The sequence below is a fragment of the Harmonia axyridis genome, chromosome 3 (assembly GCF_914767665.1).
Source record: "Harmonia axyridis chromosome 3, icHarAxyr1.1, whole genome shotgun sequence".
NCBI lineage: Eukaryota > Metazoa > Arthropoda > Insecta > Coleoptera > Coccinellidae > Harmonia > Harmonia axyridis.
In genome coordinates, this window is record NC_059503.1 from 16,837,863 (window position 1) to 16,856,031 (window position 18,169).

General features: G+C 35.7%; 1 protein-coding gene across 12 annotated transcripts in view; it reads left to right on the forward strand.

The window, feature by feature from the left end:
- Nucleotides 1–18,169, forward strand: part of LOC123677093 (fat-like cadherin-related tumor suppressor homolog) — a 439,236-nt gene that overhangs the window by 72,368 nt on the left and 348,699 nt on the right. Inside the window, exon 1 of one of the 12 annotated variants that reach the window (XM_045613561.1) lies at nt 11,916–12,037. The exons of the other annotated variants lie outside the window; for them this stretch is intronic. The gene's annotated coding sequence lies outside the window, so the exon portion shown is untranslated. Of the gene's footprint in view, nt 1–11,915; nt 12,038–18,169 lie in introns of those variants that run through there. 12 annotated transcript variants of the gene reach the window in all.

The following is an 18,169-nucleotide window of genomic DNA, read 5'->3' on the forward strand; positions in this document are numbered from 1 at the left end:
AATTCGCTGTATAGGGAGGAAATACTATTTGAGTTCAGTTATTTTCAAATATTGCTTCAATTTCAAAATAAAATTCATTCGAGTGATGATCTATTATTACAATTGAAAACATCAGATGGAAAAAAAGTGTTCAGAATTATATACTGCCAATATTTTTCAGCGAAATAATCATATCTTCATTGTTGAGACTTCATTTCAAATATAGTACCTGATGGCATCGATAAACATTGGAATTCAATGAATACGTTGAATTTTCCGCATTCTTATGAAGCAGGAGAGAAAAATTTCCTGGCGCATTCGCCATTTTGGAGTATTCAAAATTAATTTCGTGAAAATGAACCCTTTTTCTCGGATTTTGAGCAGAAAATTGTCTCCAAGGATAATAAAAACATCCTCTCATTTGATTCGGACCTTTCATCTATCTCTATATTAGGTTTGACTCACTGATAATAAAAACATCCTCTAATTTGATTCGGTCCTTTCATCTATTTCTATATTAGGTGATCATTTTCGAACGGAAGATTGACATTTTCAGAATAGGTTCGGATCAACAATACCGTGGTTGAGTTTATTAATGAAAAAAATCTGACTGGTATTCCGTAAATAGAGCTGTTAAAAAATTTTTTCTCCTATTTATCAAATCTGCAAATTCGATCGTCATAAAAATTTTCAGGAGTATGTGAATTGACAATTCAAATCTTAAAAATTTTTTCGTATAGATTGTTTAATTATCTGTACCTTGGGTGGCATGAGTCGGATCGGGTTCACTTGATGGCGTTAAAAAATGAGATTTCGTACTACAAGAACGTTTTTGACAGTTTTGTGATTAGTTGACTCAATTAAGTTTGAGCGTGCATCAAAGATGGACACTAGCACAGAGAAAATACTCTGTATATTACATTTTTTCTTCGCAGGCGAAAGTACAAACCGGCGGCTGAAAATGTAAATAGTGGTTTCGTCGATTCAATTCTAGTAGTTACGATGTTACGAAAGTATCGATAAAATCATAGCAAATCATGCAAGCTCTGGTCCGATTGCCCAAGAGCTAAAAATTGCACAAAAAATTGTTTGGAACAATTTGCATAAGCCGGGTCTAAAGAAGGAGCTCGATGTTAAGATACCACACAAGTTAACGCAAAAAACCTCATGAACCTAATTTCGATCGTCGAATCGCAGCAGAATCGCACCAAAATCGAACCATTTTTGAAACGGTTGGTGACTGGTGATGAAAAGTGGATCACTTACGATAACGTCAAGCGAAAACGGTTGAGATCGAAACGCAGTGAGTCAGCGGAAAGGGTGGCCAAGCTAGGTTTGATGGCCAGAAAGGTTTTGCTGTAAGTTTTTTGGGATTGGCAAGAAATGATCTATTATGAGCCGTTGCCCTACTGTACAACTATTAACTCGGAACTGTACTGTCAACAATTGGACTGTCTGAAGTAAGCAATCGCTCAGTAGCGGCAAGCTTTGGCCAATAGTAGAGGAATTGTGTTCCATCTGGACAACTCCAGGCCACACAAATCGATAGTTACTCGAAAGAAGCTCCGGGAGCTTGGTTGGGAGGTTCTTATGCATCCACCTTTCAGTTCGAACCTGGCACAAAGTGATTAACATCTGTTCCTGTCGATGGCGAACAATTTTGCTGGTGGAAAGTTCGTTTGAACGGAGGCTTGTGAAAATCGACTATCTCAATTTTTAGCCAATAGGGACAAGGGCTTCAATGGAAGAGACATAATGATATTACCTCCAAATGGCAATAAGTTATCGAACAAAACGGCGCATATTTGACCTCAATTTTAATTAAAGCCCTGATTTTCATGCAAAAAAATGGATTTATTTCGATTAAACCTTATATTCAGTACCTAAATCAAATTGAGTACGAATGAATGAAATCTCATTGATAGAAATAAAGGACGCCAAAATTTATTATAAATAATATTTCTTCAGTTTTCAGAAAAAAATATTCAGTTCCAAAGATGTCGAAAGTTATCTATTACCCGACAATGTCGATGTTAATCGGCTGTCAACCGAGGTTCATGAAGTGTAGCTGTACCATAATAACAGCTCATTATAGCGTCGCCAGTGTTGTCGGTGTCCACTAATTCCTGAATGGTTGAATCCCAAATTCAATCTAACCATGTAATGCCTTTGTAATCGAAGTAATGATGCTATGTGGTTGGTAAACAACGTTCACACAATGATTATGTGGAAGGTTTTGTTGTTCCCCAATTCGAATTATATAATAATGATACCTACCGTACACAGTGAGTGATTTATTTAGTTAAACGTGGCCATTGAAAGAGAGGAGAGTAATACTTCATATTATAACTCTAGAAAAATATTTTGAAATTGTAGATTTTCTGCTTGCGAAAACTGAAAAGTGTGATTAACAATGAAATAAATAAATGCACCGAATCAATTCTTTACGCATCAAGTTTTCCACCAGAATAATGATGGGAAAATCAAGATAATATCAAACCATTTATATCTATTCAATAGTTTTAAAGGTCACATTAAATGGATAATGTTCAGTTAAAATAACCATTAATGAAATTTAACTTTTGTGTCCACGATATATTCGTAACATATTTAAATTTTATTATGCCCCATACGATTTGGGAAATACGCTATAATGAGAATTTAGACAAGAGGTGCTAAGGGCTATAATGTTTTGCTCTCAGAGAAGGCACATTTCATATTTAAAATAAGCTATTTGAATTGAAAGAAATTGAAAGAGGTCGAATGTTTGACCCGTGAGAAAATTCTGTTAGAAAAGTATGTCTCTGAACTAGAATTCTCAAATAAGATTTTGAAAACTTCGAGGGATTTCCAACGTGAAGTACCTCGCAGTGTTCGATTGCAGGCGGATCAATGTGAGTCAGAAAAGTCAACGTACGCATCAGCTGTTAAAAGAAGCCGGGATTCCCATGTGCTGTTAGTAAAAACAATCGATAAAAATGTAAACAATATTGTGATCGAAAACGAAATAAAATCGAAAGTGAATCCATCGTCTGCTCAAGCACTCGTTTTGGGAACTAAAAGAATTAAGGATGGAATTCTTATATCTTGTGGTGACAATAATTCCCTAGAGAAACTAAAATCCCTTATAGGAAATGAAACAAAGGGTGTATACAATGTAACCGTCCCAAAAAAATTGAGGCCTCGTATTATGGTTTATGGTGTTGATTCATATGCAGTAGGTGAGCCCGATTTTTTGGAAAAAGTAATTCATATAAACAATTTAAATTGTTCTATTGAGGATATCAAGTTCATTACCAAAATTAAGTTCAAAGATAAATTCAATGTAGTTCTTGAAGTGGCCCCACTTTTGTTTAATGACATTATTAAGAGAAAATTTCTTTATCTGGGTTGGTCGAAGTGTTTTGTAAAGGAACATTTCAGTTTTATAAGGTGTTTCAAATGTTGGAAATTCGGTCATTACCGGCGTGAATGTAAAAGCGAATGTGACTTATGTCCCAAATGCTCAGGCCCTCATGAAATCAAAAATTGCGATTCGAATGATATTTGCTGTGTAAATTGTAAGTTTCTTAATTCAAGGTTCAATACAGCTCATGATATAGGTCACAGTGCTAACAGTTCTATATGTAACTATTTTCTGTCCCATATAGGTAAACTTAAGTCTAGAATAGATTATGCAGAGTAGATCACGTGCGTGTTTGAAGATAGCCCATTTTAATATTTGTTCTCTCTTTCCTAAATTAGATGAGTTTTTTGATGTTATTACTGCTGAACGTATTGATATAATTTGTTTAACTGAAACTTGGCTGAACCAAAACATTCCGGATGAAAGCATTTTTATTTCAGGTTTTCGTGTTTTCCGTTGTGATCGTGTTGCGCGTGTTGGGGGGGGAGTTGGTTTCTATGTGAGGGACTCTCTATCATCGAGGAGTGTGTTCGTCGATTTTGACCTGCCTGATGGGGTGGAACATATTTGGATCGAGCTGAGGTTGGGCAAGGAAACTCTTCTGCTGGGATCTATTTATCGAACAGCCGCGTGTTGTATTTCAAATTTAATCCACTACTTGGATGATTTTTTATCCATGGTATCCTCAAGGTATGAGCATGTTATTGTCGCCGGGGACATAAACGAGAATCAACTGATTGTGAGTAATTTTACTGATTGCATTGAATCTTATGGTCTGAAACAACTAATAGATGAACCAACACGTATAACGGCCACATCCCATGCTCTACTTGATGTGATTTGTTCTAGTAGGCCTGAACTGGTAATTGATTCTGGGGTCATTGATCATTCGATGTCTGACCATAGGGGTGTATTTTGCAAGATCAATTTAAAAAAAAAGATTAATTCGCCAAAGTTAATACGTTATCGTGATTTTCGTAATTTTGTACTTCAGGACTTTTTGTCGGACCTTTCTGGTGCATGTTTTGATGATGTTTTCTATATTGGTGATATTGATTTGAAGATCTCCAACTTTTGTCGTTGTCTTACGGAAATATTTGACCTACATGCCCCATATGTTGAATCGAGAGTTTCTAAGCCGTTTGCTCCTTGGATAACGCCAACCGTGAAAAGCATGATGAAGTTGAGGAACAGGGCCCTATCAAGATATAAGCTTACGAAAAACTTAGCTGATTACAGATATTATGCTCGTCTGCGAAATGCTGTTACATCGGCTGTGCGAAGGGAAAAATTCAGCTTTATGTCCCAAGCCCGCTCTCAAGGTTCAAAATTTTTTTGGAAATCTTTTAAATCATTGCAGGTTGGTTCAGAGATGTCGGTGCCCGAAAACTTTGTTGATCCTCAGCAGTTTAATGATTATTTTCGTTCTGTTTTCAGCCCTCCTCATGTTTGCCCGCAGACAACTAGTCATTATTGTTCGAGTAAATTCGATCCGAATATGGAGTTTTCTTTCAGACTTGCAACTATGGAGGAGGTAAGGTCTGTTATTTCAAATCTTAGTTCGAACGCATTGGGCATTGATGGTATATCTGCTAGAATGCTACAATTGTCGGTCGATGTTGTTTTGCCACACATTACGCATATAATTAATGTTTGCATTGAGTCTGGTTATTATCCGAGCGTCTGGAAGTGCTCTATTGTGAATCCTCTACCCAAGATTCCTGATCCTAAAGATTTGTCCGATTTTAGACCTATAAGTATATTACCAGCCATGTCGAAGATTCTCGAGAAAGTACTCTTCATTCAGATTTATGACTATGTTTCCGAGAGTGGAATTCTTACTGCTCACCAGTCAGGTTTCAGAAGGGGTTATAGCACTACCACTCTTCTTTTAAATGTAGCTGATGACATCCTGCGTTCTTTGGATAGTGGGCATGCTTCATTTCTTACCTTGTTAGATTTCGCAAAGGCGTTCGATACCCTAGACCATGAGTTGCTCTGTGCTAAATTGGGTTATTTCGGATTTGATGAATCTTCTTTGAGATTTTTTAAGTCTTATCTATTTGGTAGATATCAGTGCGTTAAATTGCGTGATGCATTTTCGGAGTACTGTCTGATAACTTCGGGTGTTCCTCAGGGTTCCATTCTTGGCCCTCTGTTATTCCTTATATATATAGCTGATATGTATAAAGTTGTTAAGTTTGTTGACATTTATTTTTATTGTGATGACACTCAGGTTCACCTTTCTTTCCTCCCCTCCTCTATTTCTATGGCTGTTGAACGGTTAAATGAAGATCTCTCCAGAATTGAGCAATATTGCAGGATGAACAATCTGAGAATTAACGTGAAAAAATGTTTCTATATACCCTTCTTTCCAAGAACGTTTCATGCTGAGGTTGACGTTAAGATAGGTGTGGAGAAGATTCCATCCTCCTCCTGCTGCAGGAACTTAGGAATTTTTTTCGATTGTCGACTGAGATTCAAGGAGCATGTCTCGATGTTGTTGAGAAATTCTTTTCTGGCACTACGTTATTTGTATCGCCAGAGACAGTTTTTAGATTTCCATTCACGTAAGTATCTCTGCGAAACACTCGTGCTGTCCAAGCTGAGCTATGGATTGCCAGTTTTTTATCCTTGTCTAGACTCTGTCGAGAGATATAGGTTACAAAAAGTGCAGAATTCGTGCTGCCGCTACGTTAGTACGATAGGGGGATCAGTAATGGAATAAATGGGTTAACGTGGCTCAGGGTCGAAAATATTTTTCGGCTTCATATGAGTATTTTAGTACATCGAATTTTGAGAACGGGTATTCCTCCTTATTTGAAAGCCAGGTTGGTCTACAGACGAGATGTTCACCGTGTTGCTTTAAGACATGGGCAGAGGCTCATGCTGCCTCGATTTGGTTCAGCCATGTTTCAGCGCTCTTTCACCTTTAATGCGGTGAAGTTGCATAATGAAATGCTGATTTCATGTAGGGGTTCTTCTTTGAACTCTTTGAGAAGAGAATTGAAGAATACATTGTTTTTGAGCCAGTTATAGTTTTTGTAAATTATGTTCATTTTTGGAAATATTTCGGTTGAATATTGATAGGGTTCATTTGTGTTTTTTTCCTTTTATTGATTTTTTGTTTTGTTTTTTCTTTATTTGTATTTTGTCGGGGGTTGAGTGGAGTAGCCCTGGCTAGACTTCGCCCCTGAAAATTGCCAAAAAATAAAGACTCTATTATTATTATTATTATTATTAATTAATTTTAAGCACATAAAGTTTTCTCTCAGGATAATAACACTCGTAAGATATTAGTAAAACAATGAGAGCTACTTTTTATAGTCACAATGATTATTTCTATAGATATTCTATCAGAGTTTCAAATGGATAATGTTCAGAATATAACCATGAAATTCTACTTATTTGATTACTATATGCTCATAAAATATTGAAATATTATTATACTGTAGATGATTTGGGAAATATAATATACATATATTATTTTGAAAGGAGGTGCCATAATGATTGGTTTTCATGGAAGTCATTTGATATTCTACAATAAGCTATTTGACAGATTCTGAAAATAGTTTTTATTAGGTGTACAACATTGTTTCCGCCGTTTTGCAATAGATGGCTGTAGCGGTAAATGGTAGTTGAAGTAAATAGATCGTAGATGTCATACAATAAGCTTAGGTACTTGGTCAAGATTCGTGTCAAACGCAACAAGTATTGGCAGGATAATTGGGAGTAACGCAACAAGCCATTTCAAAACGCCTGAAAGCCATGAGAATGATTCAGCAACAAGGAAATTTGGTGCCGAACTGGTTGAAGCCGAGAGATGTTCAACGGCATTAATTTGCATGTGAACAGCTGCTTGCAAGGCAAAGACGGAAGGGATTTCTACATCGCATTGTGCCTCGAGAAGAAAAGTGGGTTCATTACGATAATCCCAAGCGAAGCAAATCATGGGGATACCCCGGCCATGCTTCTACGTCGACGGCCAAACTGAATATACACGGTTTCAAGGTCATGCTCAGAATTTGGTGAGACCAGCTCGGCGTAGTGTATTATGAGTTGTTAAAACCGACTGAAACAATCACAGGCATTGATTGTTATCGAACGCAATTAATGCGTTTGAGCCGAGCATTGAAAAACAAACTACCACAAAAAAAGTGATTTTACAGCATGACAATGCTCGACCTCATGTTGCGAAAATGGTCAAGAGATACTTGGAAACGTTCAAATGGGAAGTCCTACCCCACCCGGCGTATTCTCCAGACGTTGCTCCCTCGGACTATCATTTGATTGGATCATTAGCACATGGCCTGGCTGACTAGCACATCTGATCGTGGATCGCTTCAAAAGATGACCAGGATTTTCGTATGCTGCCCGAAAGATGAGAGAAAGCAGTGGTCAGAGATGGACAATACCGTGAATCATAAATGTATAACCAGTTTTATACAATAAAGTCTCGAATTAAAAAAAAAAAAGTCAAAAGGAAAGTTGTACGCCTATGTACCTATATTCAAATTTGTAATCTCCAAGGCGCGATAGTCGAATGTATGAAGCCAAGTCAGTGCTGTTCCCGATTTTTTTACGTCAGAACGGTGCTGCTGACAAAATCTCGGCAAGAGTACTTCATTGTGGCAAATTGATATAAATCGTCTGAACGAAACTTGTTGAAATACTGTCACGAACGAAATGAAAAATAATTTCGGAAACTTCACACCCGAATAAAACCACAAAACGAATGATAGCTACCTCCGGATTCCAAACAGTAGAACAAATGCGCCGACAAATAAACGAAACCGTAAATAAAAAAAAAACTGATGGCTTTCCTGACTTTCATTGCAGTAACGGTTTCGTTAATTTTTCATGAGCTGCATTCAGTGACCCGACTCGCCCAGTTCTTCTCTCGTATGACTTGATGTAACACATGCATTTCAACCCTTGACCTTGTTGTAAACTTTAATATTCATGGCAATTTCTCGGCTCCTGCATTCTCTCCACAACCAGCTAACTATCTCGAAAACCAGAAATGCGATGAATGAATTTAAAATTACTCTGTTGCAGTTGAAAAAAACCGCTCGAATTGCATTCTTCAGAGGGCACTTCCAGATTTTGAAATCCAATTTTCTTTCCATATTGTCATGTTTATTCCATGCCTCAAGTAAGTGTCAGATAATGCTATACAGATGTATTTTTGGATTTATGATTTGAGTGAATGAACAATGCAGAATTTCAGAACGCTTAGTTATCTTCGAGGATTTCAAAATATTTCCTTCGGAACTGTTTTTGAGGCTTGACTTACAGATTCGGTCTGAAAGAAATTGAGTACTTATATAGATGTGAAATGACAATTTCGAATTTTTTACGAAATTTCATACTGATGGAAGGAGAAATAATTGAGGAAAAATATCGAACAAAAAAATTCAATGTTTCCATGACCCATGTAGTTGAGATTTTGACTCTTATTATGAAATGAGAATTCCAAACTGATCACATCATCAGAAGTCAGAACCATAGAAAACTTGAGCAGAATATAGAAAAATTGAAGTTAATAATTCTGTAACAACGAATCCAACTAGGTTAAATTTAATTTGATATATACAGGGTGTTCCACCTTCGATTCCACCACGCTCTATTGCGGCGCTGAAATTTCAGGAACTGTATCATTGTAGCTCAAGAAAATGTATATTCTCAAATTGTTGGGGAAGTACGCAGGGTGTGCCGAAAAAGTATAAATTACCAAAATTTTTTTTCCATAGAGTTTTATTTAATTTCCCGATTGCAGGCAATTGAACGATTATTCCAATTTTCCTGATATGCTTGAAACTTACCGTTATTTAGATTTCAGATTTTAATTTTTCATAAATTGAAGGGTGTTTGGAAGAACCTGATTATAAGTAGATAGGTTTTGCGCTACTTGGAGAAAGTATAGAATTACGTCAATTTTTGCTTAAGGATGTCATCTTGGGCACCTTGTTTCCTATATAATTACCTATTCATTAAAGGTGGCAACACTTAAAATTTGGCTGATTACCAAGGTTGAAGCTTACTTCAGAAGAAAGAACGTGTCTTTCTAAAAAAAAGGTATTGACAACTAAAAGTACACGTTTTAATCTTGAACGTGACTATATTGATGAATAAAGTCAAATTTTTGAGAAATAATGTGTTTCTACTGGTTAGGTTTGGGACTTGAGTGAAGTGTCATATAATTGGGTTTTGTGTGAGTATTCTAGTCTATAAATGACTTAGATTCACAATGGACCCAGAAGTGGGTTCTGAATTTAAAAAAAATGGAAATTAGGAATAGAAGGGCCAAGATTATTTACAACCATCATGGTGGCTTCGAGTCCCGTATTATTACCAATTTGCAGAATAAAGAATGACGTCAGTTTGAATTAAATTTGTCTGTCACCCAATCGAATCCAAATTCATAACACGACAACGTCAATTGGATCCTTTAGTGTATGTTGATATTTGAATATTTTTTGCACCCTACGCATAGGACTTAGCCTGAAACCATTCAACAAACTTCAAACTGACGTAACGATCCAATTCAAATCGACGAAACAGCCTGATCACTAATGACCGCCTATTTCCATAGCAGTACTCGAATGGTTATTGAAATTCGGTTCATGCGATAAAGGAGTAAACATCTGCTGATATAATTAGGGAATTTTTCAACACAAACACACGTCAATTTGAACGCAGAACGAGGGGATCCATTGAAAGGAACCCTTCCAATTAGGTATTCCAACTGAAGAATAGACACGTGGCCAACGCCAAGCTGTTCCCTCTCTTGGCCTCTTTCCCCAGTTGACTTCGGAAGGCCACAATTATGTGCTTTGTTGTTGATAAGTTTAGGTGGCTATAATTATGGATTCTGGCTATCGTGAAGAAAATTTGTTATGTTCAGGAAATAATTAATTTTAAGGATATTTAAGGGTGTGCATAAAAGTTTCAGTATACGCTATTTAAAAACAAAAAGACTATTGTCTCAATCAATGTCGTCATAGATTAGACTTTCAAGAACTAGATAGGCGTACAACTTTGCTTCCGCCGTTTTTTTCCGAAATTCGGGGCTTTATTTTAAAAAAAACTGGTTATACATTTATGATTTGAAGTATTGTCCATCAATGGCCTCTACTTTCTCCCATCTTCTTCCTTTGAAGCGATCTACGAATCGATCCAATTTTTTCACTTCTTTATAAGAGCGTACTGCTCAGCCAGGTCGTGTGCCATTGATCGAAACTGGAGTCTGGAGAATTCTGTGGAAGGGGTGAGACTTCCCATTTCAACGTTTCCAAGTGTGTCTTGACCTCTTTCGCAACAAGGGGTCGAGCATTGTCATGCTGTAAACACACTTTATCATGTCTCTCGTTGACCGTTTGTCTACCAATGCTCTGCTCAAACGCATTAAATGCGTTCGATAACGATACCATTCGGTCATTCAATTTTTCTGTGAAAAAAATCGAAGAACATAATGCAAAGTAATATTTTTTAACAAAAAGCATTCGTGCAAAGTGTTGTTGCCGACAGCAATCATGCTTTTTGTTAATATATCACTTAGCAACCTGCTTTTCCGATTTTTTTCGAAAAACTAAGATGTCCTGATGGTATTACTCACGAATATCTAGACCGGTTTCAGAGCAATAATTGAACATTCTGTATTTAGGATGAACTAAACCCCGTATCAAGGAATACGAAGAACAATATACAACTTTTTATTTCAATAGCACAATAAAATGATTAAAACCAAAATATGAGACTATATCACTTCTGAAACCGTTATATTTTCATATCACGAAGCAATTGAGAAAATTGTAGAATCGAAACTCTTCATTGTGCAAATGCACATTTTTCGAGTTCCATTTTCTGTTTACGTATCAAGATACATTCAGGCTAATAAAACCATTCCAATACTATGTATGATATACTTCCCTTTTCATTGTTGTGTATGAATATTCTAGAAACGAACACAGGTTTACGCTTCTGGCGCCAGAGGAATGATTTCCTTATGGCTTGTTCATATCCTGAAAACGGCATTAGATTTTAATAAAGCATCGAACGTGTTTTAATTTGTTTTCCTTTCAGTGAATGATTGGATTCATAAATGCTTATACGTAGTCGATTAGCCAGCTTTATCAATGCAGTTTCATTGTTGCATATTTACGTGCATTGAATAGGGTCCTTCGTCTGATATATTGAATGATACGCACGCTTAATTTTTATTATGATAAGCAACAATTTTATTGCAACTCTTTCGAATTTATTATTTTATGTGCGAATTTTTTTCGTAGCATTTTGTATATTCAATGATATTAATGCAAATGTTTCACAACTGCAGATTACACAAAATACAGAATGAATTAGATGTTTGATTCGTACAATTTTTTTCATGAAAATAAAATACGTGTTTCCCCTTCCACATACTCCCCACCCACATATTGATGTTGATCATCATAAAAGTACTTATTGTATGCCATGTTAGGAAAAATTCCAATTATTCTCCTGAGAGTATACTGTTGTGTCACAGTTGAGTGATTCAGATCTAAGTGAATTTCGATTTATGAATTGTAGATGCGTTTTCTGTTATAGTGTGCTGTGTTCGTGGAATTTGTTCGTTTACGAATTGACGTTGTGATTAATAGTGAAACCTGAGTAAGTAAATATTGGATTTATTCGGCCTCAAACAGTTTTATTATCATTTTATTTATTTAGGTTTATGAAAAAAAGAATAGTATCATCAATGATGCAAATTTTTTGTGACGGTTCTATTGTTTTTTGAGGGCAAATTGTGTATCATGCCATGATTATATCTGATGAACAAGAATTATTACCATTTCAAATTGTATAATTTCTATTGGAAACCCTTGAATAATTAAACGGGAGCATTTTTTTAATTCATCGAGAAAACAAGAAAATAGATCACACTTGAAATTTACATTTTATGCATTTCATTCTTCAGATGAGAAAAAAAAATCATATGATTCAAAAAAGCATCCAAACAACTTTCCAACCGTACCTATATGAAGCGAGGTCTATTTCGTAAAATTCCTAATCCGGGTTGCCTAAAAGCTAAAAAATCCAAGAAGAGGGTTTGTCTCAAAAAGAACCTCGATGTATGAGTACCATACGAGTTCACGCAAAAAACCTCATGGACCGAACACTGGGAATCGCTGCTGAATCGCAACAATATCGACCTTTTTTTGGAGAGGTTGGTGACTAGTGATGTAAAGTGGATCACTTACGACAACGTCAAGCGAAAACGGTCGTGATCGAAATGTGGTGAGCCAAGCTAGTATTGACGGCCACAAAGGTTTTGCGGTGTGTTTGGTGGAATTGCCAGGTAATTATCTACTATGAGCTGCTCTCCTACGGCACAACTGTTAACTCAGAACTGTACTGTCAAAAATTGGGCCGTCTGAAAAAAGGAATCGCCCAGAAGTGGCCAGCTTTGGCCAAAAGGAGAGGAATTATGTCCCATCAGGAAAACTCCACGCATATCGATCTCAAAAAGCAAGAATGATGAGCAATAGGATATTGTTTTAATCAGGGCAAAGTGAAACTTCTAGAACACCCTAAAAACACAAAGAGATTAAAATCGCAGTCTGGCCTCAAATGTCTAACGGAATGAAACGAGATATAAGCGGTGTCTTATTGATTCGAGAAATGCCGCCCTCATCCTGACGGAGACGGACTTTAGGTGCTGAAATAATATCGAATACGCTCCCAGTGATTACTCTAATGCCTTTCCAAATTAAATTTCACCGCTCTCATGAATCTGTATGTGTCCGACCGAGAAGTGTTCTCAACTCGAACTTTATCAGGAGTGGTTCCAACTAACTTCTAGGAGGGAAACTCTAATTTCTTTCCCTATTCGAGTGCAGGCTTCAATTTTGGTTACATTATTCATTATTCAACTATTTCCTTCTGAGTGACAAATTGGGAAGTATCGAAGTATTCGAACCACATAATCAATTCAGATGTTCTGAGGTTTTTGGGGGATTGGTGATCAGTATAGAGAGTGCTTATTTTTCATTTCTTAAGGAGTGCACACATCAGGTACAAGTTTATTTCTTAATACGACCCTGCTGAGCTATTATTTGCTCAGCAATTTTCAGTTCATGGTAGTTTCTGTGAAATTCTTAAGCAGCTTTTGTCATTAGACGATTTCATCCTCTTCCATTTTTTATAGTAAATTCTCATGATTGCTTTATTCAGAGAGTTTGGCCATTTCATACGTCTTCTTGGAATATATAAATGGTTGAGTATCTTGCGCAGCACCTTCAGCAGCTGGAGAAATTTTTGTTTTACGTCTCCTTAGCACTCTGCCACCGATGTTTCAAATGCTGTCTCTTGTGTAGCGTTGGCTCCAGACAAGCCCTGATTTATTTTCATTCCTCGAATCACCATCATTGATGGATTCCTTCCTGTAGATGAGGCCTTTGGTTGCCTTCTATGGTTCACAGAGTTACGATGGAAGAATTCTATGCAGCTTTCCACACGGCTTCGCTCGTTGAGAGTTTTCCAATGAAAAATATTCAAACCTGTTTGAACAGATGAAATTTATCGACCAGGAAAAACAGAACTGAATCGCCCAACCACTTCATCCGAGCTGGCAGCTATTGAATACCATTTAATAATATTCGAAAATGATAGATTATAGCGTCTGTGTAATGAATATAAGGTAAATAGTTTGTTGGCGCGCAATCAAACTTTCAATTCTGGAAAAAGTACCTTTCCGAGCGGGACTCGAACCCGCAACCTCCGAATCACTATTTCGTTGCTCTAGCCACTGAGCTACCGACATTGAAGATTCCCCGCCAATCAGCAAATTCAGCGAGACATATATTAAAATGATGAAAAGTGCATTTTTCAGATTAAATGAGAAATGACTTCTGCATATCATAAGATGTATTGAAAGGAAATGAAATTTTCTTTCAGACAATATAACATGTTTCTATCAATTGTAAGGTTTTTTATTTAAAAGCAAGTTTTCATTCCAATGGCATTATCAAGCCACTTTCGTTTTAGATATTCGTGTAATGCCATAAACTTGTGAATTATAGTAATTTAATTATCGGTTTTGATCAGATTATCATAATTCAAGATTTTTCTGTTATTTCAAGTCTATCTAAAACAAATGTAGCTTAATATTGTCATTGAAATAAAAATTTGATTTCAATTAAGGAACCTTACAATTCTAGGAACAATATCAATGACAAACACGTAGTGTATTATTTCTATCATTATCTCCAATCACAAAATCATCCAGAGTGATATACATAGCTTGAAATTATTGAAAATTGAGAGTCTCAAGGTATTAAACTGACAATCCTTTCAATTGAAGAAAAATATGGTCATATTTATCTCGTATTTAGTTCTCGGGAAATAATATTTGACATTATAGCGCAAAAAGAATTGTATATTAGTGGTATATGCAAATAATATTCAATAATTATTTGTCCATTATGGATAGAACCAAGAAGATGAAAGAAATTATGAATAAAAGTAAAACCTTCTTGGCTCTGGTGAAGTAATAAAAAACATGGCATGGTTTGGAACGAATTGAAAGCAAATATCGGTTCTTCGTTGTCGAAGAATTGGCAGCGGCATTCAAAATCGCCAAAACATGAGTTCCTAATCCCATTATCCTTGTTGGTCGTAAGAAAAGCTGCACCAGAGAAAACATTATCGATTAAACCATTACACAAACTGAAAAGGAAGAAGACCTACTCGACTGAATCTACGTCGAGGATTAAATGTACAGGCCGCAGCCAAACTTCATCTTCCCAAATCCTACTTTAATGCTCAATGGACGAAAAAACTAAGCCCTGCTTGATATATGACTTGCACAATTTCAGGGACTCCACACAGTAAACGTTCATTACCAGTTTAAGTATAAATCTGATTAAGGCCACAATAAGAGGACATTATTTTCATCTGCGACGAAAGCAGGGATGGCTCAGAGATGCTGTTTGGGGGCTTTGGCTTAATGGTCCTATTGAAATCTTGAAGATCCCGTTAGAACCTGCTTCCTTATCAGATTATAATGAATTGATTTGGGATTCGTGCAGACCATGCATCTTATTCAACGTGTTGGCTTAAATATGACTGGGAATTAATGGATTCTGAATTATTATTTCAGCGGACTGGCATGATCAAAGCTACCGAACAAATCGTGAAAACATGAGTCAAAATATTTACGTTATCCCTGCCAGTCAACTTAATACTGAAAAGAATAGTGGTCTCTTGGGCAGTTTAAAGGTGAATGCATATAGTGGGTCAATCAGAAAATTGTGTCGGTAATTTTTGATTTATAGAGTTGGGATACAGAGATCTTTCCAAGAAACAATTCTCGTTTTCAATAAAATGAAACAAATTAATTGCCACTGAATTATTAAATTGCTAGCACAATTGTTGCACCACATTGTAGCTTCATCAATCTACATTTCTGACTGATAAGAGTACAGAGCTTTTCGGAAACTTATTATATATAGGAACAAAATTCGACATTCACAGAAAAATATTCGATAGGATATCATAAACTATCTTCCTTAAGATACCTATTTCATGATTTCAAAAACTGAAAAGATCATGTGTCATAAATCAAGTTTAATTATCCATTCTATGAAACTAACAAAATATTTTGAGGATAATTTCCCTTGGAAAATAGTTGAATATACCATAATTTTATTGAAATAAAAACTTAACAATGCGTGACGAGAGTTCAAATTAATTATATAACTACGTAAAATATTTTGGCAGTTTAATTCATTTGAATTTATAAGTATAGAGATTTACAGCTTCGTTTTCATAAACATCTCTGAATAATTTAAAAACATTCTCTTGAATACTGACAATGAATAATTAATTAGTAGTGATTTTCTTGTTTATTTATACATTGAAAAAACAACGAAAAAGCTTCTATATTTTTTATTTATTTTTTTTTTTATATTTGAAAATTTTGAAAGTCAACCTTCCAGAATTTTCGGTAATCGTTCTTTTAAAATATTTATGGGCGAAAAATTATTCAAAATTGGATTTTAATCAATTCAGCTCATTCGAATTATCGAAATTCGTCACAATGTATGTGATTTTGGTAATGGGCTGAATTCGACTAGGGGTTCCGTATATATGACCGTTCGAAATTTTTGTTCCTATATTGCAATTTCCATCAAAGTGAAAATTTGCATTTAGATTGTGTAATGACGATATTAAACCCCTAGTGCGAAATTAAATGTTGATCTCTTTATATCAGATCATATTATCCAAATTTGAACTTATAGAACATTTCGATAAATCACGCTCTACAGGCTGGAGATATAAACAAAAATGACAGAGTTATCGCATCATTTTTCTGATATACAGGGTATGAAAGTTTTTTCTCATAGCATCTTTCCTTCACACGATATTTAACTCAAATTTGACATACATATTTCAATGTAAAGTTAGAATTGAAGTTGAATAGTGCCCGCTTCTTACACCCAGAAATTTTATTCGATGGACTACTGGTAGTTTAGAAAAAAGTGAAAGAAACTTTAGTCCAATACTACACTTTTTGGTTTCTTGTAGTTTGGTCGTATCTATTACTAATTTGAATTTCGAATTCCGAACAATTCTCTTGTAATCCAAATCCAAATAATTATTGAGATCACATGTTTTGGTACTTATCTACTCAATCTGCAGAGAAACTGGTATAATCGTCACAAAAAAGTAGATCTACAAGAAACCTCCTCTATGAAAACAAAGCTACTTTTCTCCAATTTTTCTTTGTACCTTCAATTTACGAATACCCTCTATATCTCAAAGGTAAAACATAAGTCTGCAATATCAATGTTATTCCGATTCACTAGATTCCCTTTAATGTACTATCTTCTTTCCTTCAGTTTTTTTCCTAATTTTTTGTCGGCATTTTGCAAGAATTATGAAAGTAAGTTATTTATTAAAAAGAAAAATCGATATAGATGACAGATGGGTGAAACCATGGTACGAAATTCACTTATTCAAACGGAATTCATACGGAAAAGGATAGTCCCTCATTCGTACGTTTCATAAAATACTACTGCAATGAATTATTTGCCCGTGTATCGCGTGATTTCAATATTTTTCCATCTATATGTTGAATGAAATCAAAAACCGGAAATATTTGATATAATTATTCACTGAATACCAACAGAAAATTCGGAATTTATGAGAAAGTGTTTTCCCAATAGGATTTTTCGTTTCCAAACCTTCAGCATCAATGGAAAAGCTGAAAAGATCAATTGAGGAAAGCAGACGCTTCCTTATAACATGAATTCAGGAGTCCAAGAACTCGGATGTCTTCGACAATTATTCTGGCGACTGTCAACTGACAAACCTATAGATTCAATTAACTGGGAGTTGAAGATACCGGATCTAGGGGTGATTTTATTATTCGTCGCAGTCGAATGTCAGTTGTTGTTTGTCGTTTATTGGTGCATAGATCGGAAGGCGTTTTACAACTTATTAGGCCAATTGAAAAGTCCCCGGTCTGATGAACTGACGGTGGTGTTAGTATCAAATCCAAATGATTTGTAGATAGTACCAATCTTCAAACGATACGTGTTCGACCATTAGTTTGTGAGATATTGCGTTGTGAGTGTAGCTACTTTTGTTATTTGAAAAAAGATGAAAAAAAAGAATTTCGTGTGCTGATGAAATATTGCTTTTTGAAGGAAAAAAATACAGTTGAAGCAAATCTTGGCTTGATAAAGAGTTTCCGGAGTCTGCACCCGGAAAATCAACCACCATTGATTGGTATGCTAA